The sequence below is a fragment of the Mchenga conophoros genome, linkage group LG3, assembly GCF_057382185.1.
Source record: "Mchenga conophoros isolate Kocher_MC1m ecotype Shallow Benthic linkage group LG3, M_conophoros_male_GT1.1, whole genome shotgun sequence".
NCBI lineage: Eukaryota > Metazoa > Chordata > Actinopteri > Cichliformes > Cichlidae > Mchenga > Mchenga conophoros.
Window position 1 is genome coordinate 15,753,833 of NC_140528.1, and position 27,612 is coordinate 15,781,444.

Genomic DNA, 27,612 nt, shown 5'->3' on the forward strand with positions numbered 1-27,612 from the left:
ACCTGTGTGCTGTGTTTACGTGAACCTGAGAGCACAGCTGTAGTGGTGACAGTGAATGTAGCGTTGGTGTTGGACACACTGACAGTGTTGTACTGTGAGAAGCTGAGGTCTTGTTGTGAGAGTGTTACAGTGGGAGCAGGTCGACCAGTGGCTGAACAGGAAACAACCCACTCTTCAGCAGAGTTTGACTCTCTGACATCAACAACAGGTTCATGCAGCTCTGTGAAGGATCAGGAGATATAAAATAAGGAGCATATTGTTAAAGATACATTGACTTCTAACACATGTAACGCATTAAGGTAAAATTTCTTACCATAAGGATGTGTTACACGATTTATAAACTCCAGTTTGTTAATTATTTGTTCATTATTCATAACTATATACTTAATTTTTTAAAAATTAAGTGTTTTTGGTCAAATGGAATTTCTTTTTGGGTAATTTTAGCCCCTTTTAGCCCTCTGCCAAAATGTTTTAACCTTTCTGTCTCTAACAGTAAAACATCGTTCCTTTATCTTCTGTGTCTGGTGTGTTGGTCAGGATTAGCTAGCTTGGCAAAAAGTTCACATTAAACAATTAAAGTGTGTTACTGTGAGGTGTGTGTTCGTACTATGAGTCACAGCTGGAGTTTTCTTGCGGGTGAAGGTTTTTCACCTCGCTGTCATTCTTGCATAAAAGTGTTTGACCCCTTCTGAAAAAAAAAAACGAAATTTGGGATTATTTTTTGTTTTGTTCATTGTGTGTATTTGTTTCTACTTTTTACTTTTTCTTTTACTGTGTACAGCACTTTGGTCAACCTGTGTTGTTTTTAGACATGGTTATTGATTGATTGATTGATATGTCTTTGATTAAAATACAGCCTACTCCACATCCTCCAAGTTACAGAGAAGAGGAACCATCTGGGGTGAACTTGTGCACTTGGTATTGGCTGCCATGGTCCCTGTGCCTCTCCGGCTCGCTCATGTTGGCCACAGGTTTGTTTTGTTTTCTCTCCTGCTTCCCTGGGTGGAGCTCATTGTGGGCTCTCACCCTTGGCCCACGTATCTGCGGTGATTTCTACACCTGTTGCTGATCAGGCGGCGTCCCCCTTGCCTATTTAACGCTGCGGCACGAAGTATTCGGCACTGGAATGTTGAACCTCCCATGTTCGTGCTCTCAGCTCTCCTAAGACAAACTCTCTCAGTGTTGTGTGGCGTATTGATCTAATTGGACTCTTTGTGTTTAGATCTCCCCGGAACTGGTGGCGGACCCTGACCTGTGATCCCTGTGTGTGTCAACATAAGTGGAAATTGGAGCGAGAGTGGCTGTGGAGAAGCGAGTGTGCGTAAGAAGGGGAGTGGCGGAGTTTGGGCCGAGTGGAGAGCGAGTGTGGATTCCTTCCCCTGGAGCCCTGAAGCCCTGCCCCATTCACTGTATATACACATCACTGTGGTTTCCCTTCTGTGTTAATAAATTGTCAACCCTTTGCTTCTCAGAACGCTGCCTGCGTCTGAATCCATCTGTTAGCCCTGACATTGGATACCTGGAAATCAGTGAAGGGACCATTAATGCTTAAACTTGTACACAGGTTTGAGAGCAACCACCCAAAAGCTTCTGCTAATAAACACTAGTCTGTGTTTGTGATGCAAATGTTTCTGGCTGTGTTCACAAACATTTAGTAAGGTGAGTGAGGAATATTAATACTTATTATTAGATCATTAGCAGACTGTAGAACTTGACTGCACGCCAAGGTGGCAGTTCAGCCATTTGATTCATGTTGCAGCAGCTCATGAGTGAATGAACATCGTGCAATAAAAGTACTTCTAGAAGTACATTTTTGCAAAAACGTACATTGTGGAGGAATGTAGGGAAGACACGAGGGAGCCCAATATTTTACTCAAACGTTAATCGCTGCATCACACAACTGAACATTCAAAGCGCCAAAACCTAACCCTCTCACTTCCCGTTACACTGGGTACGAGTGGAGCTACCTGGTGGTATGTACTTACATTTATTTCAATTTACTTGAGTAGGGTAGAGTCATGCTAATGACCTAATAATTTTATTCAGGTGTGTTGCAGCAGAGATACATTTAAAAGCTTCAGGACGCTGGCTCTCAAGGCCTGGAGTTTGACACCCCTGCTTTACACAAAGATGAGTTAAATCACAGTGCAAAGAATGAATGAATAAATGAAATATAAAAAATAAATAATTATTAAATAGTCTTACACATCAATGTCATTGGTTGACTTTTGAAGTATTTGAATCCTTATTGGGTTCCCTGAGTGACAGAAGGATTAAAACACTTTAAAATCAGTACTGAAAATATGTGCAGACATTACTAGATAGATTTAGGGTTAGAATCAATAAATCACTATCATGTTAAACACTCTTAGAGTTCAAACCTTCGTAGAAACATAAGTCCAGTATCATGGAATGAAACCTAAAGGTGCATTTGAGGGTGCAAAACGTTTCGTCGGTATTGTTGTGTTTGTTTGGGAGAAAACTTACAAACATACAGTGCAGCACTTCAGAGTTACACTGCTAGCGATCGAAGATTTATGTAAATTCGACAAGCTAAACGCATTCTGTACTGTACAGCAGGAGTCCCCAACCTTTTTGCACCACAGACCACTTTAATGTCAGACAATATTTTCAGGGAACGACCTTTAAGGTGTCGCGGATAAATACAACAAAAGAATAAAAAAAGAAACTGTGGTATTTTGTAAATATAATAATAAACGTGACTTGAGCTGTGCGCCAACAACAATGACAGTGACATCCTCCTCTCTGCTTTTTAATGCTCTCTGGTCGCTATGGTAACGCGTAAATAGTTCTTTCAAAATAAGACACACAACTACAACCATACATTTCACACCGGAGGATCAACTCTCGCGGAACGGTACCAAAAGACTCACGGACCGGTCCGTGGGCCTATTAGGGACCGCTCCTGTACAGGAGACACTGGACTAGATTGATTGACAATGGTCTACACTCAGAACGCACAACACGATGTGCTGTAAAAAAAATTAAAAAATCAGCGAAACAGCAAGTGTCACTTTTGGCCACGAACAATTTAGGGCATGGTGAATTTTTTTGAACAAACCCAGAGTGTTAAAAAAAAATTAAAACCATTTTTATTTATCAGCAGCATCAATAGTAACAAAAACGCAATTTAGTTTTCGCTGTCAGAGTTGATTTAACTGAAGTTACGTGTTTCCGGTTACTGTGGAGCTCCACAGCAGCTGCAGCCAGAAGCTGTTTCTACAGGATCCTGATGGACACTCAAAGCTTTTAGAAAATGTCCTCATTAGTTGTTTGCAGCAGAATATCAACCAATGTGAACCAAAACAAAAAAAGTGCTCTGCACAAGTGGTGTGTGAGACTACAAATTCTAGAATCAGAACTGCTGATTTCATTACTCTGAACTTTTAAAGGCGGGTTTGTATCTGAGAGCAGGGACACTTGCTGTGTTCAGTGTGACTCGTCTCTGCAGAAGGTCAGGGCTCTGATAGTTGCAGTTAGCGGGTGACTTACTGGGCAGGTGGATCCTGAGTGTCTGTGGGAGTCAGGGTTCATTATGGTCCTGGTTGCTACTGGAAATAAAGAAACAAAAGGAGGGTGTGATGTTCAGGAAGTACAGACTGTAGCTCAGCAGGTAGAATTACTAACTGGAAGGTTGGAGGTTTGATCCCTGGCTGCTCCAGTCTGCACGCCACGGTATCCTTGGGCAAGATGTGGAACCCCGACTTCCTCTCCGATGCATCCATCATAGTGTCATTGTTAGAAAAAGAAGTGCTTGTGTGAATGAAGCACGCTGTATAAAATGCTTTGACTGCTCATACAGAAAAGCAGCTCATAAGAACCCAGAGGGGAATGGAGACTTGCAAGAGTTGTAGAGACTGTCAGTGGAAAAGATGGACTTGTGCGAAGGGTAAAGATCTCACTTGGAGAAAAGAGACTCAATAATAAAGGTCAACGCTCTACTAAACTATCAGTTGTTGAGCGTCCAGTACAAAAACTTGTATTGTTGTTAGAAAGTTCCTAAGGTAACTCCTACATGGGTTATTTTGTTTTCGGAAAATTATTCATTTTGGTTCTTATGTAAACCAATTATTCGTAATTTTGGTGGGAGTGTAAATAACCCTGAATGCCTTTCCTTGCACCTTATTTTGGCACTCATTCCTGTTTTCTACTACCAACTTCCTGTTCGTGTGTAGAAGCTTTTATTTTGATGGGACGATTTCCTGTAAAAACTGTTTTTGGCGTAGTTTTCAGCAGCAGTCCCGGGAGTTTTGAAATGTGATGGCTTAACGGAGCCTATGGAGATTTCTTTTGTCATTAGCAGCCCCCTTGATAGGGGCACAAGGTATGGTTATGATATAAATGAGGACACGTTTAGATGTTTCTGTGACAGTTGCTACATTTGTTAAATGTTACGTTGATACGAACTTCATGTTATAAGGTTTACGATTGTAAGAGTGTGGATTATTTTTGCTTACACGCTGTTTCTATGTATACATCCCCAGCTCTTACGGTGAGATTGATGGTTTACTGCCATTAAACCTTCAAAACGTCATCAGTAAAGTGTCATCCTTCATTCGGGGGGGTTCACTACAAATTGTATAACTATCCATCCATCCATCCATCTTCATCCGCTTTATCCGAGGCCAGGTCGTGGGGGCAGCAGCCTAAGCAAAGAGGCCCAGACCTCCCTCTCCCCAGCCACCTCCTCCAGCTTATCCGGGGAATGCCAAGGCGTTCCCAGGCCAGCCGAGAGATATAATCTCTCCAGCGTGTCCTGAGTCTGCCCCGGGGCCTCCTCCCGGTGGGACATGCCTGGAACACCTCACCCAGGAGGCGCCCAGGGGGCATCCTTGTCAGATGCCCGAACCACCTCAGCTGGCTCCTTTCGATGTGGAGCAGCAGCGGCTCTACTCTGAGCCCCTCCCGGATGGCCGAACTTCTCACCCTATCTCTAAGGGAGAGGCCAGCCACCCTTCGGAGTGTTGTATTGCTTATAATGTTTGCACTCCGTGCTTACTGTCCCTTGTGGTCCACCGTAGTGGCAAGGGGGAGTGTTTGTTGTCACGAAAGTGGGTGTGTTTTATGTTGAACTGGACGAGCGGCAATAAAGATAATGGTGGCTCACGAAGCAGATTATGAACACGTTATTCATAAGTTTGAGACAGAACATTACACGGAGGAAGCTCATTTCTGCCGCTTGTATCCGCGATCTTGTTCTTTTGGTCACTACCCACAGCTCGTGGCCATAGGTGAGGGTAGGGACGTAGATCGACCGGTAAATTGAGAGCTTCGCTTTTACACTCAGCTCCCTCTTCACCACGACGGACCGGTGCAGCGTCCGCATTACTGCAGCTGCAGCCCCAATCCGTCTGTCGGATAACTATAACTATAGATTCCTTTTTGTGTCTCCTGAAGCTGCCCTTGCATTTGACAAGTCTTGCTGGTACTGAAGCTCTAGTTTAGTTGAATTGCATGTTTTCACTGTGCAGTATTAGTAAGGAATGTAGGAGTGCCTTCACTGGAGTCTCTGTTCTCTTACTGCGTGTCTGTGGTTCCCAGCACTGATACTGGATTAAGATTTACAGTCTATAAAGTCTTTAAAGGACTTCAGTGGCAAAGAGAATATTTTCACACACTTACTGGATGTTAAGTCTGTTTGCCATGACTTTAAACCAATTTGTTAAGAAAGTAAAATATCGTGTAGCTATTGTGATATTAATCAGAATCAGAATACTTTATTGATCCCGAGGGGAAATCATTTAATATTAATAATTAATCATTATATTAATACTCAATATTAATAGTAATTATTAATTAATAATATTTAATATTAATTATCACTACAGTGTCATTATTTATCTTTAAATTCATTTTAATGACTGCTAACTACGGTGCACTTTATCCAAAAATTATCCAGTATTTTATTTTGAGCATGAAACGCGGTCACTTCCGTTACGGTCTTTGTTACGTTCAACAAACCGGATCGCTTTAAGAGGCACAGCGCACGTGCGGCTTGGTTCACCCGCTTGAGGCCTCAGAAAGAGCACGAGATGCAAAGAACCAATAAGAGAACAACAGATCCACAGATCTCCAATCAACTATCGGCAACCTCCCGTAAGAACGCTACGTTCAGGTCCCAAAGGAAACCTGATGTTTCTGCCTTAAAACAATTAAATGTAACGTTCAAAGTCGCTCGAACTGGAGTTTACGTTTAAAATGATAATCTGATTGTTCCAGGCTAACGAAAAGAAGTAATTCAGTGAAAGTCCAGTTTCCCCTTTTCTGTGCATATATGTTACTAAAAAGGTTTTTTACTATACTGCATAATAACTCCCAAATTTGGACAAAATAATAAGAAAGTCTATGAAAAATCCTCTTAGACAAACTAGCCTTCAGTGTACTCCAGAGAATTAGCTTAAAGTGTCATATAATAACAACAATAAATAGCCATCATTATTGTATAGCACTATTTAAAACAAACCTCTAAAACTCTTAACACATCACAGAGAGGTCTACATATCGCATCACACAGTATAGAAATATGTATATTCAACCATAAACTGTTACAGATCCTTCTTGCAAACATATTAACATTAAAGCAGTGGTGTGAATCATAGTCAATAGGAAATGGATAAATGGATGGAGATAGAAGGAAATGAAATTACATCTAATTATTACTGGTACATGGTACAGTATAGGACTGCTGCATATTCTTCCCACTGAATGTGTCCAGTTACCCTTAATTAACATACAATGAAAGCTGAGTTAGTCTGAGGATTGACCCTTGTGGGATCCCATAGGAGTGGAGTAAGCTGTTAAGTCTAATTGTTGAATGTTGCCATTGTGTTTCTTAAATTTGTACAGTCTTAGTTTAAGCAGTAGGATCAAAGCCATCCCTTTGATCCTGACCACCTCTCCAGCCACTCTGTGCTGGGGGAGGTTTTATTGTAGATCTGAAAGATCTGTTTCTTTTGATGTAAACTTCCTGGGTTTACGACCCTTTGGTCAGCAGGAGGTCTGACACACACACACACACACACACACACACACACACACACACACACACACACACACTCTTACAGAAGTTCACACATATACATTTACATAAAGTGCCTTGTCTTTGTAACCAAAGGGGGTTGCAAGGGGAGGTGTTTTGTAAACTATTGTTTGAAGTTTGTCAATAAAAGGCAGCGAGAGGAGGCCATCATTGGGGTTCTTTGTCGTGCTGGACACAGACGAGGCCCTTGTGCAAGTAATGGATCGATCGACTGTCTTGTTTTCTTCATGATGAATAAGTCTCTAGAATTAGCGGGGTTTGTGGAAACACAGACCCAACATAAGCCCTGTAGTTATTTATATGAATTTTGAAGTGTTTGTGAGATGAGAATGATGAAAACTATGTGAGAGCATCACTATAACTATAATCTCAGTTCACTATTCTGTTTGTTAGAATGGCATTAATCACCTTACCATTACTCAAGAATATTGTTTTGGAGTTTCAGCAGGCACAGTGATTTACACACTGGTGCCTTCCTGCAAAAACCTGTTCCTGGTATTAACGCCTGTCAGCGGGGGGGCTGTATTCCTGTTTTCTCCTACAATCCAAGGGCCCTAAATTTAATTGACCATAGTGTGAATATGAGTGTGTGGTTCTGTCTCTCAGTGATGGACTAGTGGAAGGTCAAGAGGTACCCATGACAGGTGGGATGGGTTCGTGACACCACAGGTTCCTAAGTTGGAGGAGAGGTTAAGAGGATGGATGGATGGATGGTGTTTTAGTGCTGTGACTCGGAGAGAAACTAGATTAGAACTGATGCAAGGTGCAGGATTCCTTAACCAGTTGAAGAAGCAGGCTTTTGGAAAACTTCAGTAACGACTTGTATTTTAGAAATGTGGCTGTAATTAAATAACAGTGGAAGACACAGGCTGCCTTCAAGTGTTCAGGTATCCAAAGCAAAAGCTGATAACATGAAGGAAAGGGGAGATGACCAGAAAGGTATCTTCGAGAGATTTACCAGGAATAATATCAGCAGAAGGCTATGCATATGAAAATTGGTATTCACGAAATCGAAACTGTACATTCAGGCAACAGTTATTAATTTAAATTAATGTTCAAAAATATTTAAAATGAAAGATTTTACTACTTTGTGAAAAGTATTAGTTGATCTTGAATTTAAGGGCATCGACTCATCTTTATAAAGGTGGGACGGGGACCAGAAAAACCCAGAGAAGTAAGTGTTGGAGGGACAGGAATATTTTGCAACTAATTCGCTTATCTGGCCATAGGGAAGTCATTTAATTAGGTATAAAAGGAGCATACTGGAAGAACAGGGCTCTCATTGGTTTACCCATCTACAAACTGTGGCACAATATCAGAATAATGTTCTGCAGTGTAAAATCTTTACTGGGTAAATCTAGTAAAGATCTGAAAACCAACATGATCTTCTGTTACTCAGGTGGCGCGCTGTCATGGAAATCACTGCATGGGTTTAGGAACACCTGCACGTTCTGCCTGTGAACACTGACATATCCAAATGGTCTGAGCTGAAGTTTGTTATCAGTGTTTAAAAAGGCTGCATCTCTGATGGTTGGCATTAGATCAGTGCCTATGGAATTGGCACCTTGCACATTTGGAAAGGAACCAAGACTGAATTATATACACAGGTTTTAGAGCAACATGCTCCCATGGAGATGATGTCTTTTACATGTTTATGGAGGATGTTGCTAAGCTGCACACTACAGCAGGGCTTTGTAGTGGAAGACCGCAAGTTCTGCACCAGATATTTGATGATATTTGTGACATCACGAGAGGAAAAGCCGCAGGACTGTTGAGCAGCTCTGTCCCTTATATCAGACAGAAATGGGACAACGATGCTCTCCGAAAAGTCCAGCACCTGGTCTCCTTAGTTCCCAGGTGTTTATGGATGGTTGTTGAAAGTAGAGGTGATGTTGGAAACATGGCCATGCTGCAAGCTTTTTGGGATGTTGCTGCCACCAAATTCACAATGAGCTCATTTGTTTTCTATGTTGCGTTATGAGTAAAGTATGGGTTCATGAGATTTGGAGGAGGTAAAGTTTTTTGAACAGCATGTATAACTTTAACTGAGCTTCCTTAGTCTTTCTTAGCCTGCTGCAGTTACAGTTACAGCCGCGTATCTGTTACAGTGAACCTGCCGTCAGCTGTATAACGTTAGCATTAGCTTGTGTTGATGCTAAGCTGCTATTAGCAGGTCCTGTTCAGCGCTAAGTTGTGTCCGGACGACTTTACAGTTTAGTTTTCTCCGATCACCAGATAACTGTGGATGGCCTCGTGTGTACGGAAGCTTCGTGGTGAAGCGCTTTGGCCTGTGGGAAATGTAGGAAACACCAGGACGAGCTGCGCACCGCAGTAAACAAACATGCTGCTCTGTCTTGGGTGGTCGGCTTTGCCATTTCCAGATTGAGCGTTGTTATATATCTGGGGGATTACTCCTGATTAATTATTTGAGCTGTCACGTACTATGTGGCTGTATCAGTGTGAGTGCAGCTCATCATGGTGTGTCGCACTAATTTAATAACAGTAGATGTTAGCCTGATGTCCTCTTAGAGACCAACAGAGCAATGCTGCTGATTTTATTTTTGTATTTTATAGTTTGAAAGTGACACTTGGGACACAATGAGTGTGCGTCCCAATGTATTGTGCTCCTTCAGACACAGATCCACACAGCATGTGTATATAAACCATGGAAGAAGCAGAGCTTTCATAGTGACACACTGCTCAGCTTCACAGTGTATGTGACACAGGTGGGTCACTTGGATGGGCAGAGGTGAGGCCTGGTAAAAAGCTACAGCTGTAAACTGTGACAGTGCTCATATAGGGGGCTGTTGGGGTTGTCTCACTTTTGGATGCAGGCTCCAGGGGCCGTTAGGGGAATTGCAGTTTTTGGCACTTCTGCACAGGTTTCAGTTTTCAGCCCTGGAGGTGCCGCCTGATATGAGGTGACACTTTTGTCTTTGTCCTCTCACCGTCTGTGAGAGGTGGGTATCCACCATGTGAGTCCCTCCCTCTCCACCAGTCGGTCAGACGTCTGCCCGTCCTCCAGTCTGTTTCGGCTAAAAGGGAGATTTTCCTTCCTGCTGTGGCCGAGGGCTTGCTCATTGGGGTTGAGCGGTTAGTGGGATTTTCTCTGTACTTCGTGGTCTGTGCCTTCACGTGACTGTTGTTGTGATTTGTTGATCACAGAGACCTAAAAGACCTGGTGACCTCTAATTTCCTGCTTCTAAATCCAGACAGAGGCTGTTGTGCTCGGCCCTAAAACTCTTAGAAACAGCATCATCGTGGCCTCCAGTGAAGCTGTGAGGAGCCATCTTTGAGCAGAATATATCATTCAGTGTGCACAAACAACCACGTAGGTCTGTGAACTAAGCTGAGAGTGATTCTAGCTGCACGATTGTGAGTCAGTGTTATCAGACAGGTGCCATGAAAAGCCTCAAAGCCTCCAGTTAACCTGAAACGCTGCAGCACGAGTACCAACAGGAAGTAGAAAGAGAGCATATCTGTCACATATTAGCTCCTCTTCACTGACTCCCTGTTAAATCCAAGATTTAAAGTCCTCCTTCTGACAGACGAGGCCTCGAATAATCAGCCTCTGTCGTCTCTTAAAAAGCTTGTAGTACAAAGTTATACTGATAGAGCACTCCCTCCTCAGACTGCAGCCTTATTTGTTGTTGCTAGGTAGAATAGGAGGCAGTGCCTTCAGCTGTCTCTCAGTGGCCCATCTCCTGTGGACCAGCTCCCAGCTTGGATTCACGAGACTCCCCATTTAGTTTTCGTGTTTTTTCTCTAAAGCTTATTGTTAGAACTGGATCAGGTGTCTCTGAGCCGTATCCCAGTAACACTGCAGTAGGAGGGCTGCTGGGAGACTTCATCATCTATCACCATGTTCTCTTTGAAAGCTACATATTTCTTATATAAGATAACGTAATCAGGCACTGTTAGCATCTCTGTTTGAACACTTATTAATAGATATACACGACAACACACTGCCACAGTACTAAAATAGTTTAGCAAAATGCATTTGGAAACAACAATGTACACGTCATGTAAGTTCATATAAAGTTTCATCCAGACTGATCACATGTCTCTGAGGTGAGGAGGAGCAACATCACCTCATTACATCATTTTATTCCCTGTTCACAACCACAGTTTAAATCATGATTCAAGTACAGATTTGAAGCTTTAACAAAAGTATTGCTTTCATTTCTCATAAATATTTTAATGCTCTCACCACATTTATTGGACAGATTCATTTTAAATATAAAGATTGTTTTTAATACCTTGATGTAAATCCTTTGCAGATGATGCCTCAGGTCTAAAACTGTATTCCCAGTATTCCCAGTGTGCCTCCTTAGTGTCATGGTAACACGTTGGCTCAGGAAGTGACAAAGTCACTTTTTAAAGGCAAATAAGAAGCTTTAAAAAATAAAAGCTGCCATATGAAACAAATGGAGCTTCCTGCTGTGGTGACCCCAGAGTGACTAAAGCATTTCTATAAACTAACACAAGAATAAACGAGAACATATCAAAATGAAAAGTAACTGCCATAAATCTCATGTACTTACACAGAAAAGTCAAAGCTCTGCCCATCAAAGCCCCGACTGTGATGACCTCAGGGCTCCACCACAGCAATCACAGGCTGCCACTGTGCCGCTGAGTGCTCTCCCAAAAAGCCGCGGCCCGTCAGGCCCGTCGGGCTCGTGCAGTCTGAGTGTTGCACAGCAAAGCCTCCGTGGTGTCATTTCTAAAGCATCGTGCTCATGCATTGTTCTGGCTTGTATTGCTAGTGCAGACCTAGCATTACAGCACAGCCTGTATTGTTTGCTGTATAGGCAACATCCTGTAGAAACCGCTGGCACTGTTTGGTTTCAGACTTTCAAACCATTCACAGCCATGAAACAGGACTGAGCTTATTTTCAGCATCACCTAAAATATAATGAAGGCTTTCTTTATGTTGTTGGAACATCTTCTTTATGTTGGTGACACGTTTGAAAGTGTTCAGATTTAAAGTGCAGTGGTGTGTGTGTGTGTGTGTGTGTGTGTGTGTGTGTGTGTGTGTGTGTGTGTGTGCACTGTCACGCTGCTCTGACTGGTCAGTAACTCTGTTCTACATATTGTAGTAAATAAGCTGTTGATAAGATGAACAGGTGCTGACTTACCTGTTCCTGTTTTTGGGAGCCAGTAAACAGGCTGCTGGTAGCAGGTGGACAGTACAGCCTGGCTTATCGTTATGGTAACAGCAGGTGGGTGGGACTGGGTGTGTTTGGGGAGGGGCTTGGGTTACTGTGTTAGTATATTAATAGTATTCAAAAGCAATATGTGTTTACTGATGCTGCTCATCCCCTCATTGTTTAGTATATGTAATAAATAATTGTTATTATTATCAATATTATTATCAGGTTAAGTGAAATTCATTCAGTCCAACTCAAAGATAATTTCTATTTGTGCAAAATATTCCGTTTGCATAACATCAAGAAGCATAAATTCTTATTAAAATATATAAGAAAACCAAAGTGTTGTTTAGTTCGTGGGTGGATGGCTGAAGGGTAATCTTGGTTTCCTTTGTTTGGGACAAACATTTGGGAATATTTGTTTGAGAGGAAGAACTTTACATTATATATATTATATATATTATATATTATATATATTATAACACACGATAACTTTAAATGAATGTCGTGTTTTTAATTCCGCTCCGGACTCGTGAATCTCAACCCAGCAGCAGCGGTAACGTTTGCACGTCCTCTCCCGTTAATGCGGCAGGTAAATAATCAACTAACAGTGCATATTATGTTAGCGCGATCTGCCTTATTACAAACCTGCCATCACTGTGCATTTAGTGACCATGATGAGACAGACAGAGTCTGGCTCAGATGCTGGCAGTTCTCGCTGCAGTCTGCCGGTAGCGTCTCCTTTCAGGCAGGACAGACGAACGTCACCGAGCAGTGACTCAGTTTGTGGTCAAAGGCTTGCACCGATTTTCGGTAAGTGAATGTGTTTAATTGTAGGCAAGGACATTACTGGATATTCTTGTGTAATTGCTACAGAATAATTTATGTTACACTTTGTTATTGCTACAGAAGAATATTTATTTTATTATTTTACATTTACATATTTCTTTCCTGGGGACCCTGTGACACCCATTGAAGAGCCGTAGGCTGGATCTCTTAAGATCTCACTGTTGGGTTTGTAAGGCCATGTTACTCCTAAATTTCTACCTTGTTCAAAGAGAAGATATAAAACAAAGTTCTGAGCTAATCGACCTTAGTGTTCTCCTTTTTTAAACAGAATCGATAAAGAATCGAAAATGGAACCGGAATCGTGAAAATCGTATCAATACCCATCCCTATTTGTCGGTACTGCGCAAAGTGGCCAACAATCCAGCAGCAGCGACCGATTGGCTGTTGGCGGTCAGCTCCGCCCTGTCGTCCAGCCAGCGCCTGTCCTCCTCTCTTGTCCTGATTGTGACTTATCTCATCATCATGGGTCAGGAAAACATCTGCCAGCTGGCTTTGAAAGCAAGCCAGGCTGTCGCTGCTGCCGACCCCTGCCAGGTAGATAACCCACACAACTGTTCTCTTAAATCTGTGGACTGAATATAAAGTAATGCATGTTGTTCCCTCTGACATGTAGATATGTTGTATGTAAGGGAGCTAGCTTGTGTTTGTCTTTTTAAGAGCAGTAAACACATGTTGATAACCTGGTGTTTTGGCACCAACACATGACTTTGAAATGGTTCAGATCAGCAGGAAGATAAAAGCTGTCACTGCTGTGTGATTGCTGCTGATCTGCTGCCGTATAAAGGGAGAGGTTAGGGAGTGCTCTAAGGGGACAGACCTCCCTCTGGACTTGTGTTGGAGTCACTAGCTGCAGATGAAGTGTGAGTTTACCCCTCATTACTCAAGCGTGCACCGGGCCCCAGAGGATTCACCTTCTGCTCTAATTGCTCCCAGAGTGCTGCACACACTGGTGTTTGGATGCACTGGTTGAAGGTTGTTGGCATATTTGAGTCCTCTGGAGATCTCTGCTCGCTCGTACTTGTCATGTTAAACGTGCAGCAGCAGGTCTTTGTTACAGGAAAAGCCAGAAGCTAACCACTATGAAACCTAAATGATGATTTACTGCAGTGATTTTGATTCAAAGTGATGTTTTTGGCTCGACAGCATTAAACGTGTCATCGCTCAGCTTTATTTTCTTTGCCCCTCCCTCTCGCTCTCGGGCCGTGCAGGTGAAGCGGTCACTCTGCAACAGTTAAGGCTCGGAGTGCCATTAGGTGTGTGGTGGTAATTAAGCTGTGACACTGCACAGCAGCGTGGTGTGTCTAAGGACCGTGATGCTGTCTCACTGTTTCCTTATTTGTAACCTGTCTCATACTAAAGTGTCAGGACTTCATGTGTGATCTTTGAAGCTTTAACTGACTGCAGAGTACAAGATGGGCACCACACATTTAGTATCACAAGGGCAGACTCAACCCTGCTCTATCTGTTTATGCTGAATATCCTGTGAAGCTGTCAGTTTGTGTGCACGTACAGGTCAGTGATGCAGCCTCTGTACGGTCTGACAAAGTGCATTTAATGTTTGGTTGGTGTGTTTGCTGATGTGGGTGTTTCCCTCTGCAGGTCCCGCCCCTCGTGCTGCTTCTTTTGTTCAAACTGACCAAAGAAAAGAATCCTGGCTCACGCTGTTCTCACAAGCCTGCCAAACCTCGGCACTCATAAGGTACGACTAAGAAGAACCTGTACTGACTGTGAGCGTCTGGAGACGGGGCTGGAACATCAGCAGCACCTTTCTACTTCATCTGAGCGCTCACAGTGTGTTTTAGTCCATCATACACACATGTGAGCTTTTATCTGTGGGGTCATCCAGGTCATGTAGTCTGAGGAGCTTTTCTTCATCCAGGAGGATGTCTGTACTTTTGCACAAGGTGAAGTGTTTGCTATGTGCCAGGGAGCTGGGATATAACAACAACACCTCATCCATGCTTAGGCACTACAGAGCTTTGCATGAGAATAAGGGGAACACCGATTGTGGAGCAAGACCAGGTGAGCCATCAAATGTCATGATAATATAGCATGCAGTAATGTTACTAAATGATATAACAATATTATACAGCTGTAATAAGTTACGTGTGTGATATTTATATTTGTGCTTTGTCTTTATTGTCTTTCCTCAGGAGAACAATCTCAAATAGATGAAGACCAGGGGCCCGTTCTTCGTACCTCGCTAAGTAAGTTAGCTGGATTTGATTGTTGACGATTTCGCGTGATCTTGGATCGTTCGGTTCCCCGAAGCTCATCCGGGACTTGCTGTCATAGCAACAGAGCCGTAAGCGTAAACCTGCTCGGGAGCAGGTTTACTTTATGTAAACAGGATTAGATCGCGGCCACGCAGGTATGTCCGCTTCATTTATACGAAAGCAACAGCGATATTCCACCACTGTTTCACCATAAATAAATAACATCAATGTAACTAAAGATAATGCAGCACTTGATCCTTTTATTGATGTCACACAGATACATACAGGTCATTTCCTAAAAAAAGGGAAATGTACTATTAACATTCTATTACATGTATGTGATTATTACAGATGTAATTCATATTTCAGAGTAGTAATTGTAAATTACTTCGTGTAATCAAGATGAGAGACCACGGCTATAAAAGCGAAGGTGGATTTGGGAAGTCTGTCGCAGCCATGTCCTGTCCGTTTACGCGAGCCACCCATTGCGGAAGGTGCAAGATTGATAAGGAGAGTCCTCAGAATCCAGCGTATATTGCGGGACAGACAGGATCCTTTAGCTCAGCGCGACAGTGTGCTCATTGAGAGATATCGATATTCCCGTGAGGGTATTATTTACTTAACCAACTTGTTGACGAGGGGGTGCAGGACCACCACCTGTCTTTTTTGTGCTCTGCCCTTTTCTTGGTTGCTGTTATGAACAAACAAACAGATTATTTCAGGGTCTCTTTTCAAGAGACTAAAAGCAATATAAGTGATAAATATTACCATTCTGTAGAATATTCTTATATTTCACTTTTACTTGTGCCCATGTTCTAGTGGGTCCTGTTGTGGCTCTAATGTGAAAGGGGATATAATGTAACATAATATAATATAATGCCATATAATATTGGATAATATAGTGTAATATAATACATCTACCCTACTGCCTACTGGTGTTGGCCAGAGGGGCCGATGGCGCGATATGGCAGCCTGGCTTCTGTAAGTCTGCCCCAGGGCAGCTGTGGCTACAACTGTAGCTCGCCTCCACCAGTGTGTGAATGTGAGAGGGAATGAATAGTGGCATTGTAAAGCGCTTTGGGTGCCTTGAAAAGCGCTATATCAATCCACTCCATTATTATTGTTATTATTAAATTACTTACGAGTTTAATTTGTCAGCAACTTTCTGCCAGCCCTCTCTCCTTGCTTTTGCAGCCTTTGCAGTGTTCCCTTGCGTTCTGATTAAACTCTGAAACTCCTGAAATCCCTCACTCAAGAGTTCTTGCTCTGCTGCCAAAAAATACCGAGCGCGCTCCTTCGACATTTTCGCCGACCAATCAGAGGGTTGCCGATCAATGTTTCTACTATCGATGCGTAGCCCCTTTTACGACACCCAGTGATCTCACATTACTTCATCCAGCTGTACTAATCGTCAACAGCAGGTGTGTTCGGAGAACCGGATTAGCGAGCTCACGGTTAGCGCGATGATTTGGTCTTAGATATGTCATTTGATCTTGGATGTAGTAAGCGACGTACGAAGAACGGGCCCCTGGTTAGCATGATGATTGAGGACTCCCAGCCATTTAGCATTGTGGAGGACAAAGGATTCAAAAGATTTGTTAAATCATTAAATCCTAGCTATGTTCTCCCCACTAAAAAGGCCATAAAAGCAGTGAAAATTTAGTTTTTACAGAATAAAATGTGGGCAGGACTGACGCCTCAGTGTGTAGCTGTCCATACCTCAATGTTACAAAAGCACAACTACTGTCCACACCCCAACCACACCTCACCTCACAGTAAATGATCATTTCCATTTTAAACATTTCCAAATTATCATTTTCCATACTGCCAGTATAAATATACAAAGTATACTGCCATCACTACAATATAGATGTTTTACACACTCCTTTTGTTGTTGACATTTACAGGCTGTGTGCAAAAGGCCACACTCTTCAAATTCATGCCAACTAATATTTTTACGTCCAGTAGATGTCCTACTAGAGCAAATGAAGCTTTAAGAAGCTTTGCGCTGGGATGAACCAATTGGATGAAAAGCTTCAGTGCTTCATGAAGCTTCATCTGCCCATCACTAGGTTTTATTGACCCAAAAATATGAAAATATATTTAACAAAGCCAAAACTTAAACAGGCAGACTAATAAAAGAGGTCAACTCAATAAACTAAACTCAAGATAATAATTAACAAAACCTCAAACAACCATATGACAAACTGAACTGATGAAATTACACACAGGGGAACTTAAATACCGGTTTAGCTAAACCAAATGACACACACGGGGGAAAACAAGATGGCTGCCATATAACCAACTAATTCAAAACAATTAAACACACATGAAACACCCCCCAGGCAATGAAGCATGTGGTGCAATCCAATTAGGCTGTCAGTGGTACTTCAGGTCTCCCAGCCCTTTGCCACACCTTTGCCAGACAGGAGGAGAAGCCAACCCCCAGGTAACTCAAACAAAGAAAAGATGTATTAATATAACATAAAACGGAACTTTGACCTTGCAAGGTTAATATGTGTGCACGCTAGTGATGGCCAAATGAAGCTTTCCGAAGCACTGAAGCTTGTATTGAAAAACGGTTCATTACTCGAAGCTTTTCAACACAGTCCTCTCTGGTGACATCTGGTGGCCAAAAATATGAAGAGCAGCTTGAATCCACAAAATAAAACCAACCGCTTCATTATGATTGCCCACTCTACAGAGTGGAATCCTGTCTGATATTGGGCCTCCGTTGTGTTGCTTTGAACGTGTATTTTTTGGTGGTTAAGAAAATGTGTTTTATTTGTTTAATACATAGTTTTAACCAGTAAACTCTCCTTGTTTAAATATGCACCATGGTGTGGTCTTTCTTTGCTTGTGACTTCTTGATGTTGGTAAATACAATAATTGAAAAATACCACTTTACATATATATACATATAATAATGTAAAACACATTATGGAGTATGCTTCTGCTGTGAGGTCCTGCCTCCATGCACTTATGCAATTAATCGCTAGACAGGTGTATTTATAAATAATATTATATTAAGGAAATTTTCCCAGACATATTTTTGACCTGGGGGTAGAATTGATTGTGAAATGGAAAAGGAAAATGCTTATGAACTTGCAAATTAAAAACATGATGCATGAACATGAACACACTGAGATAAGACAGGGACCTTCAAAGTAAAACAGGAAACACATAACACAGACTGAACAAAGACACAGACTCACATGCAGGCACTACAAAGGGAACAGAGACGTGGGACCAGGGCAGACACAGACACTAACTGGACGTGGAAATACAGCAGACAAGGAAGACAGCAACTACGGAACACAGACAGAAAACCAAAACACTAAAACTCTAACCAAACCCCACCCAGAAGACCTTAACTAAGAAAAACCCGTAAAGCAAAGCTAGAATATAATGAAATGACAAAATCAAATAACCAAAAACACAAAACACAGGAACCCTAACAGTATCTGTCACCATCAAAACACTCCACAAATCCCGCGAATGATTCGCTTCCTTATAAACCATCAAATCAGATACTGAAGCAGTTAGGTTCTAAATGAAGCTTCGGACGTCACTGATCACGTGACTCTGGCCAAACGAATCAAGCTTCGACACAGTGCTTCAGAAGCAGTGTGTTGATTTTTTTGACACACGCACCGGAGCTTCAGCTTCAAGCGGACCATCACTAGTGCACGCTAGTGATGGCCAAATGAAGCTTTCCGAAGCACTGAAGCTTGTATTGAAAAACGGTTCATTACTCGAAGCTTTTCAACACAGTCCTCTCCGGTGACATCTGGTGGTGAAAATTTTGAAGAGCAGCTTGAATCTGCAAAATAAAACGGACTGCTCAATCATCACTGCTCACTCAAGAGTGGAGTTCTCTCTGATATTGGGCCACCGTTCCATTGCTTTGAACATGTAATTGATTTTGTTTTCTCGATTGGGGGGCTGAAAAAAATGTAATGCGTATTTGCGTAATACATTTTGATCAATAAACTTTCCCTATTTAAACATGCACTATGGTGTGGCCTTTCTTTGCTGATAACTCCTTGATGTTGGTAAATACAATAAGTGAGCAATATATATGATAACGCACAGCACATTATGCAGTATGCCCCTGCTGTGGAGTCCTGCCTCCATCTACTTGTCATTTAATCACTGGACAGCTGGACAGGTTCATACAAAATATTAGATGAGGCCAATTGTCCTATACATATTTTTGACCTAGGGGTGGGATTGATTGTGAACTGGAAAGGGAAAATGCTTAGGAAGCTGAGTACGGCTGCATTGTTACCGATTTGTAGAATCATTTTGATTCGATACAGGATCCGATTCAATTTGATTGGAATCTGGAAAGTTTTGCCTCAGTCAGAAATATTACAGTTCTGATCATTTAACAGTATATATCCATAATTTCGTATCTATTAAAAGAAAGCTGACACATGTGAGACTTAATTAGAGATGTAAACAGAGAGTTATGAAACCTGCAGCTGCAGAAGCCAGCGAAAAAAAAAGAGGCAAACACAGCGCGGACCCGACGACACACCAAAATCTGATTCTGACGCGTCGGGTCCGCGCTCTGCGTTTACGTTTGTATGCAGAATCCGTAAACCTGCTCCCAGTTACTGTTTTAGCTGTTTGGTGTTTGACGACATGTTGTGAGGTTTAACCTGAGATGCTGGCGTTTCAGGCATAATAACGTTAATTTACAAATCGACACGGGATTTTAATGAATCAATATCACTTTATTCAATTTAGTATGGATTGTAATCAGAAAAGCGATAATCAAAACCCACCCCTAATCAAGAACTTGCAAAGTAAAAACATGATCTATGTCAGGTAGCCCTTTTGTTATTTACATTTAAAAGGAGGATTAGTGTTACTGTGTGCTGGCTGAGTCGGTTTCTTTTCTTAGAAATAGTTTCTCCTGCCCTGGAGAAAATCCACTTGCATGGAATAGAAGAGGCTGTGGAGTGCAGGAACCACACTGCAAGCTGGTAGATATGCAGGTATTCCTGGGTCCTGCAGACTATCACCCAAAAACAATAAACAAAATGATTTTCTAAACTGTAGCAATGTAATGTACGTATAGTGTCAAATACATTTTTGTAGTCTTCATCAGCTTTAATTCACATGGAAGTGTTCCTAAAGTCATATGCTGTAATGATATTTACATTATGAAAACATGATTTTGGACATTTCAGGTTTTTCACTTCGGCAGATAAAATGAATTGAGCAAATTCAACTCAAAATATTCCCACACGCCATAACGTCCTCTCTTCCTCGCTGGCTCCATATCTGTCAGTGGAATGATCACCTCTTCGCTATCTGTCACCATCAACACACTCCACGAATCCAGTGGATGATTCACTTCCTTATATCCGTTTGAATCAGGTACCGAAGCAGTTACGTGCGTAATGAAGCTTCGGACGTCACTGGCCACGTGACTTTTGCCAAACGAAGCAAGCCTCGACACAGTGCTTCTGAACCAGTGTGTTGTTTTTTTCGACACACGCTCCGGAGCGTCAGCTTCAAGCGGGCCATCACTAGTGCACGCCATATAAACATTGGAAGGTGTGATGGAAAAATAAATACATTTAATAAAGAAACAATATTGAACAATAAGTAGAATATTTTAAAGTAGTGACTGTAAATTAAACTAAAGTGAATCAACGGGTGGTGAGGTGTGGAGCTTACCATGTGTGGCATGCCATCACAACTGCACAAAGTTGGCCTTTATGGAAGAGTGGCAAGAAGAAAGCCATTGTTAACAGAAAACCATAAGAAGTCCCGTTTGCAGTTTGCCACAAGCCATGTGGGGGACACAGCAAACATGTGGAAGAAGGTGCTCTGGTCAGATGAGACCAAAATGCAAAATGCTCTGTGTGGAAAACTAACAAATTCAAATTCAAATTTTATTTGTCACGTACACAGTCATACACAGTACGATATGTAGTGAAATGCTTGGACAACTGCTCGTGACCTAAAGAGAACAAAAAAGGAAAAGGCTATGAATAAGATAGGAAATAAATATGAAAAATTAAAAAGGGTAAATTTAACTAGGAAGGAATAAAATATAAATTAAGGTTAAAAATGAAATAACTGTACAACACAAATTAGAATGAAGGGTAAATTTAACTGGGAAGAATAAGATAAATATATAAATTAAAGTTGAAAATAAAATAACTGTACAACAAAATACACAATACACAATATAGAACTATATAAGAATGTATGAAGGAATCTAAATATAAATAAATATATACACAATAACAGCAGCTGTACAAGTATTAACCGGAAATGAAGAATATAGTGACCAGTGTTGTGCAAAAACAATGTCCAGAAAGTCCAGTGTGTGTGAAAGAACCATATGTGTGGGTCAGTACTGTGTGGTGGTGTGATTGAGAGACCGTATCGCCTGCGGGAAGAAGCTCCTCCTCAGTCTCTCTGTGTTGGTCTTCAGGGAGCGGAATCGCTTTCCTGACCTCAACAGAGAGAACAGTCTGTTGTTGGGATGGCTGAGGTCCTTCACGATCTTCCTGGCCTTGCTGTAGATTGAGAGCAGGTCAGGGAGCTCGGAGCGGATGGTGCGCTCAGCTGACCGCACAACCCTCTGTAGAGCTCGTCTGTCCTGCATGGTGCTGTTCCCGAACCAGGTTAAGATGTTTCCCGTCAGGATGCTCTCTATGGTGCACGAGTAAAAGTTCCTGAGCACCTTGGAGGGCAGTTGGAAGTCTCTCAAGCGTCTGAGGTGGTAGAGATGCTGTCGGGCCTTTTTCACCACGGTGTTGATGTGACAGGACCATGACAGGTCCTGCGTGATGTGAACTCCGAGGTATTTGAAGCTGTCCACTCTCTCCACTGGGCACTCGTTGATGACGGGGGTCTGGTAGTTCCTCTCCTGCTTAGTGCTGAAGTCCACTATCAGGTCCTTTGTCTTACTGACGTTTAGAAGGAGGTTGTTCCTCTGGCACCAGTTCTCCAGATTCCTAATCTCCTTCAGGTAGGCCGTCTCGTTGTCATCAGAGATCAGGCCCACCACGACGGTGTCGTCAGCAAACTTGATGATGGTGGTGGAGCTGGTAGTAGCCACACAGTCATATGTGTACAAAGAGTACAGCAGGGGGCTCAGAACACACCCCTGGGGGGGCTCCAGTGCTGAGAGTGGTGGAGGCTGAGACATGTCCGCCCATCCTTACTGCCTGTGGTCTGCCAGTTAGGAAGTTGGAGATCCACTGACACATAGATGAGCTGAGTCCCAGATGCTCCAGCTTGGTGGTGAGTGTGGAGGGAATTATGGTGTTAAATGCAGAGCTGTAGTCTATGAAGAGCATTTTAACATAATTCCCCCTTCTAGTGTCCAAGTGAGTGAGTGATGTGTGGAGGAGATGAGAGATGGCATCGTCTGTGGAACGATTTGGACGGTAAGCGAACTGTAGTGGGTCCAGTGTGTCTGGTAGTGAAGAAATGATGAAGTCTCTGACCAGGCGTTCAAAGCACTTCATCACTACTGAGGTGAGGGCTACAGGGCGATAGTCATTGAGAGAAGCAGGGTGGGGTTTCTTCGGGACAGGAACAATGATGGACTCTTTGAAGCATGTGGGGATCACCGACTGAGATAAAGAGATGTTGAATATCTCAGTGAACACAGGAGCTAGCTGGTATGCGCAGTCTCTTAGGATACGACCTGGGATGCCGTCTGGTCCTGCTGCTTTCCTGGTGTTCACTCTCTTGAAGGCTCTCCTTACTTCATGCTCGGAGATGACGAGCACGTTTCCGGTGCTGGCAGTATCTTCCTGTCTGCAGCCGTTAGCGCCGCTAACACTAGCATTGTTGGAGACCTTAGCTGCAGCCTCGAAGCGAGCATAGAAAGTGTTCAGCTCGTCTGCCAGAGTCACGGCCGCGTTCGTCATACCGGTTGTTGGTGCTTTATAGTCCGTTATTGTCCTTAGTCCCCGCCACAGGCTCCTAGAGTCACTCTGTTGGAGTTGTGACTCTAGTTTCCTCCCGTAGCGCTGCTTCGCCTCTTTCACCGCCCTCCGCACGTTATATGACGCGGCTTTGTACGGGTCCATGTCCCCCGTCATGAGTCCCATGTTGTAGGCAGCGGTGCGGGATCTCAGAGCGTCGCGGATGGTTTTATCCACCCACGGCTTCTGGTTGGGAAACGTTGTGATAGTCTTTGTCTCCACGGTATCATCCGCTAGTTTCCCGATGAATCCCACAACCGCTTCCGTAAACACGTTGACGTCATCGTCGGAGCTGTTTCTGAACATGCCCCAGTCTGCGTCATCGAGTGCGTCCTGTAACACTGCACATCACTCTGAACACACCCCACTGTCAGATATGGTGGTGGCAGCATCATGCTCTGGGGGTGCTTCTCTTCAGCAGGGACAGGGAAGCTGGTCAGAGTTGATGGGAAGATGGATGGAGCCAAATACAGGGCAATCTTGGAAGAAAACCTCTTGGAGTCTGCAAAAGACTTGAGACTGGGGCGGAGGTTCACCTTCCAGCATGACAACAACCCTGAACATAAAGCCAGGGCAACAATGGAGTGGTTTAAAACAAAACATATCCATGTGTTAGAATGGCCCAGTCAAAGTCCAGATCTAAATCCAATCGAGAATCTGTGGCAAGATCTGAAAACTGCTGTTCACAAATGCTGTCCATCTAATCTGACTGAGCTGCAGCTTTTTCAAAGAAGAATGGGCAAAGATTTCAGTCTGTAGATATGCAAAGCTGGTAGAGACAGACCCTAAAAGACTGGCAGCTGGAACTGCAGCAAAAGGTGGTTCTACAAAGTATTGACTCAGGGGGGTGAATAATTACGCACACCCCACTTTGCAGTTATTGATTTGCAAAAAATGTTTGGAATCATGTATGATTTTCGTTCCACTTCTCACGTGTGCACCACTTTGTGTTGGTCTTTCACCTGGAAGTCCAATGAAACTGATTCATGTTTGTGGCTGTAATGTGACAAAATGTGGGAAAGTTCAAGGGGGCCGAATACTTTTGCAACCCACTGTATTTTACCTACACATACATTCTTGTATTTAGACAACACCTGAGGGATAAAACAAACTGTAAATGTCTCCAGCTGGTGTTAACAGCACCACTAACACATCTGTGCTGATGGGGTGTGTGTATCTGTGATCTACAGCTCATGTCTGTCACATCAAATGCAGCTGAGTTTATGTAGATACATAAAGCGTCCTGCGCTGTCTGTGGTCCTGAAATGAACCTAATAAACACAGATGTGTTTTTGAGGTTTATCAGTGTAAAAGCAGAGATCAGACTGATGTCCATCAAATCTCTGTGATGCCATCTCTGTGCACAAATGAATGGCACAATATCAAGAGCAACAAATCAAACACTGCATTAAACAAACTGTGCTAAATATTAGCACCATTAGCAGGGCACTGTGTGTGGATAATGTTGGTAAATCAGTTTGTGCACATAACTGAAATGTTCCCCTCTCGATGTTTAGCACTTTGACAAAGGAACAAAGAGAAATTCCCACGTCTCCCACACAGTTTTCTCTGTGTGAACACAGTGTTTCTTGTACCCAGTTTGTAGGAGCTGGGATTGGACTCCACCACAGCAGCCTCTGTGTGGGATAGATGCAGTGCTCTGTAGTATAAAGCACTCTGTCAGTGAGCTGGACTCTCCAAACCAGCAGTCATCGTCTAACATCTGCCTTCTTCAGCTGTAACCGTGTGTTTCTCTTGTAAACTTGGCTCTGATCGTATGTGCTGTAATATTCCAGCTTTGCTTCCCGATCGTGCTGCACAGTCTGCACATGCTGGCCGGCTCCCCCAAGCTGAGAGCAGTGGGACTGCGCCTCATGACCGCTCTGTGGAAAAAACAGGTTTGCAATAATAACGCATTACTATAAATGTCATATTCATGTGTTCAAAGCTTCTGTTTGTCTTTGATTGTGTGCTGCTTTGGTCATGTCTGCAAGGACCGGGTCTACCCAGAGCTGCAGCGTCTAATGAGCCAGCAGGACAGCAGGGTGGTGCTGGGGAGGGACGCCCAGTGGGAGCAGATCCTGGCCAGGGCCGCCTGTGTCAGGGACATCTGCAGAGAGAGGTGGGTCCTCCCATACTTACAGAAACAGTGGGCACTTCCTACATTCACTGGTTCATTCATTCAGTGGACTTTGCATGCACAGTGCAGACAGTGTGAGCTTCCAACACCAGGATTCTTCATCTTCCCTTCTAATGAGTAATAATCACTGACTGGACTCTTCATAGATGTTTCTGCTCAGCAAGCTGATGAAAGTTCAGAAACATAGAAATATTTGTTTTTTCAGTCACATCACATCAACTTTGCTTGTTAAGATAAATGAATGCACTTTGTAGCTTTGCAGTGAATGAAGCCTCAGCTCGACGCTCCACTGAGTCCCTGTTTCTCCAAAAATCAGCAGGAGTCCAGTTTTAAATATTTCCGTACAAATGTCCAGAGCAGCTACACGTGCCTGAATCCAGAAGGATCAAAGTCTTACAAAGTTCAGTTCAAACAGAGAGACTGAGAGGCAGCTAACTTCCTGTCTCTGCCAGACTATCAAAATAAAAGCATACATTTGAAGCAAAAGAAATCCAACTATGTCAGTCTGTAAGCACTGCTTCCCATATAATACAACTCTAAGCAAGTGAGCCATAACTTTATAGTTTTAACTTTAATCCAAACTATATTCATCATATAAACTCCACAAACTGCATCCAGGCCTTTATGGCCTTTATGTGTGTTGATGAAATAAAACGATGATTTTATTTGATTATTTCCTTTGTTCTAACCAGCTGGTGCACACTGTTCATCCTCCCGGGGCCTGTTACGCCTGCTAACATGTACATGCAGCTTTTTTAGCAGCATTAGTGAAAACCTGGGAAACCCTCTGGATATATGCTACAGTACAAATTTAGCAAATCATTGAGCTGTTTCGTTGTTTTCACAAATGCTTACGTTTTTCTTCCCCTGCCAGTGGCGGACTCCCTCAGGTATCGGTGCGTTGGTGGTTCTTTGTGTCTGGGGGTGGGCGTCCAGGTACACACTGGCTCACTCCTTGGCGGCCGCTTATTGGGGCCTGGAACCTGGGGCTCGCTCGGGCCACTTTGGAGGTGGGGTGCCCCCGGCCTCTCGGCCTGGGGCTCGGTCACTCAGGCACAGCTGGCTGCCGGCGGAGCTCACGGGCGCGTCACTGCAACTCCCCCTGGCTTCTGTGGCGCGGCTGCCCCTCTGTTGGTCTTCCATGGTCTCTTGTGTTCTGGGGGCCTCTGGATGTCTGGAGTTTTGATCTCCTCCATACCTGCTTCATACCCTGGAGGACGGGGCTGTGGCCCCCCCACACTCCCTAGCAGATCGTTACATGGAGAAACCTTTGGAATACAAGCACGCTGATCCACACAGGTATGCACACAGGTGTTCACTGCTCGTGGACTTAAATTACACCTTTCTTGGCTGCTACTTCGAAGCACATCTGTCCTGCGTGCTGCACAACAACATTGAATATTTAGTATTTACTGCTGTTTACACTAAGCTAGATTAATGCGATGGTGTTGTGTTTAGTATGTTGCTTTGTTTTTTTTGGTTTTTTTTGCTTGTTTTCTATTCTTCTCTCAACAGGTGATCCAGGAGATTTTTATTTTTTTTGTTTTGTATTGTTTAACATTGTAACATGTAACATTGTTTTTCCTTTCCTTCCTCTTTCTTTCTCCCTTTCCTATCCCTCACTCATGTCTGTCAAAAAAAAAAAAAACAACAACAAAAACAACAACAACAACAAATGCTTGCGTTTGCTTTTATTGTAAAACATTTGCAGCCATAAGAGTTTGCAATGATAAGAAGCTGTGTTTGGCATTTACTTACTTACACGTGTCCTGGCACTTTTAATGCTTTTTTCTTAAATAAAAATGGTAACAAAATTAGAAGAAACACATTTCCCACTTTGTTCACGCTGATGTGTGTGTTAACCAGGCCTTACCAGCATGCAGGGGACATGGTGGCTGCCATTTCACTCACTTTAAAACAGTGCAACAGACCAGACCTGGTAACCCCGGCTGCTCTCGTTCTGCAGGGACTACAGGAGCTGTGTCGAGCAGAGGTACCTCGCCTGTCTCCATTTGTCTCTTTAAATTCAGGAATCATCATTTTTCTGGATCATAACTTTTGAATCTTTTCCAAAGTTCTGGTCTTAAAACAAATCTTTCTTTCTCAGGTGGTGGATATTATCTCAGCATGGAGAACTGTTTGGCCTGAGCTCAGCTGTCACTCACAGCCAGAGGTGGTTCAAGCCATCGCTGAGCTTTTGGCTCTGGTGCCTCAGCTCAGAGTTAAATCA

At 43.0% G+C, this 27,612-nt stretch overlaps 1 long non-coding RNA gene across 2 annotated transcripts; it reads left to right on the forward strand.

The window, feature by feature from the left end:
* Positions 1 to 13,397: 13,397 nt before the first annotated feature.
* LOC146577428 (uncharacterized) lies at positions 13,398 to 25,078 on the forward strand. Of its 2 annotated transcripts, XR_014889523.1 has the most exons (4): positions 13,398 to 13,593; positions 14,659 to 15,081; positions 15,213 to 15,266; positions 25,039 to 25,078. It is a non-coding gene; the product is annotated as an uncharacterized LOC146577428 (long non-coding RNA). The 2 variants fall into 2 exon arrangements; XR_014889521.1 differs by lacking the exon at positions 25,039 to 25,078 and having other exon boundaries at positions 15,213 to 15,787.
* The last annotated feature ends 2,534 nt before the right edge of the window (positions 25,079 to 27,612 follow it).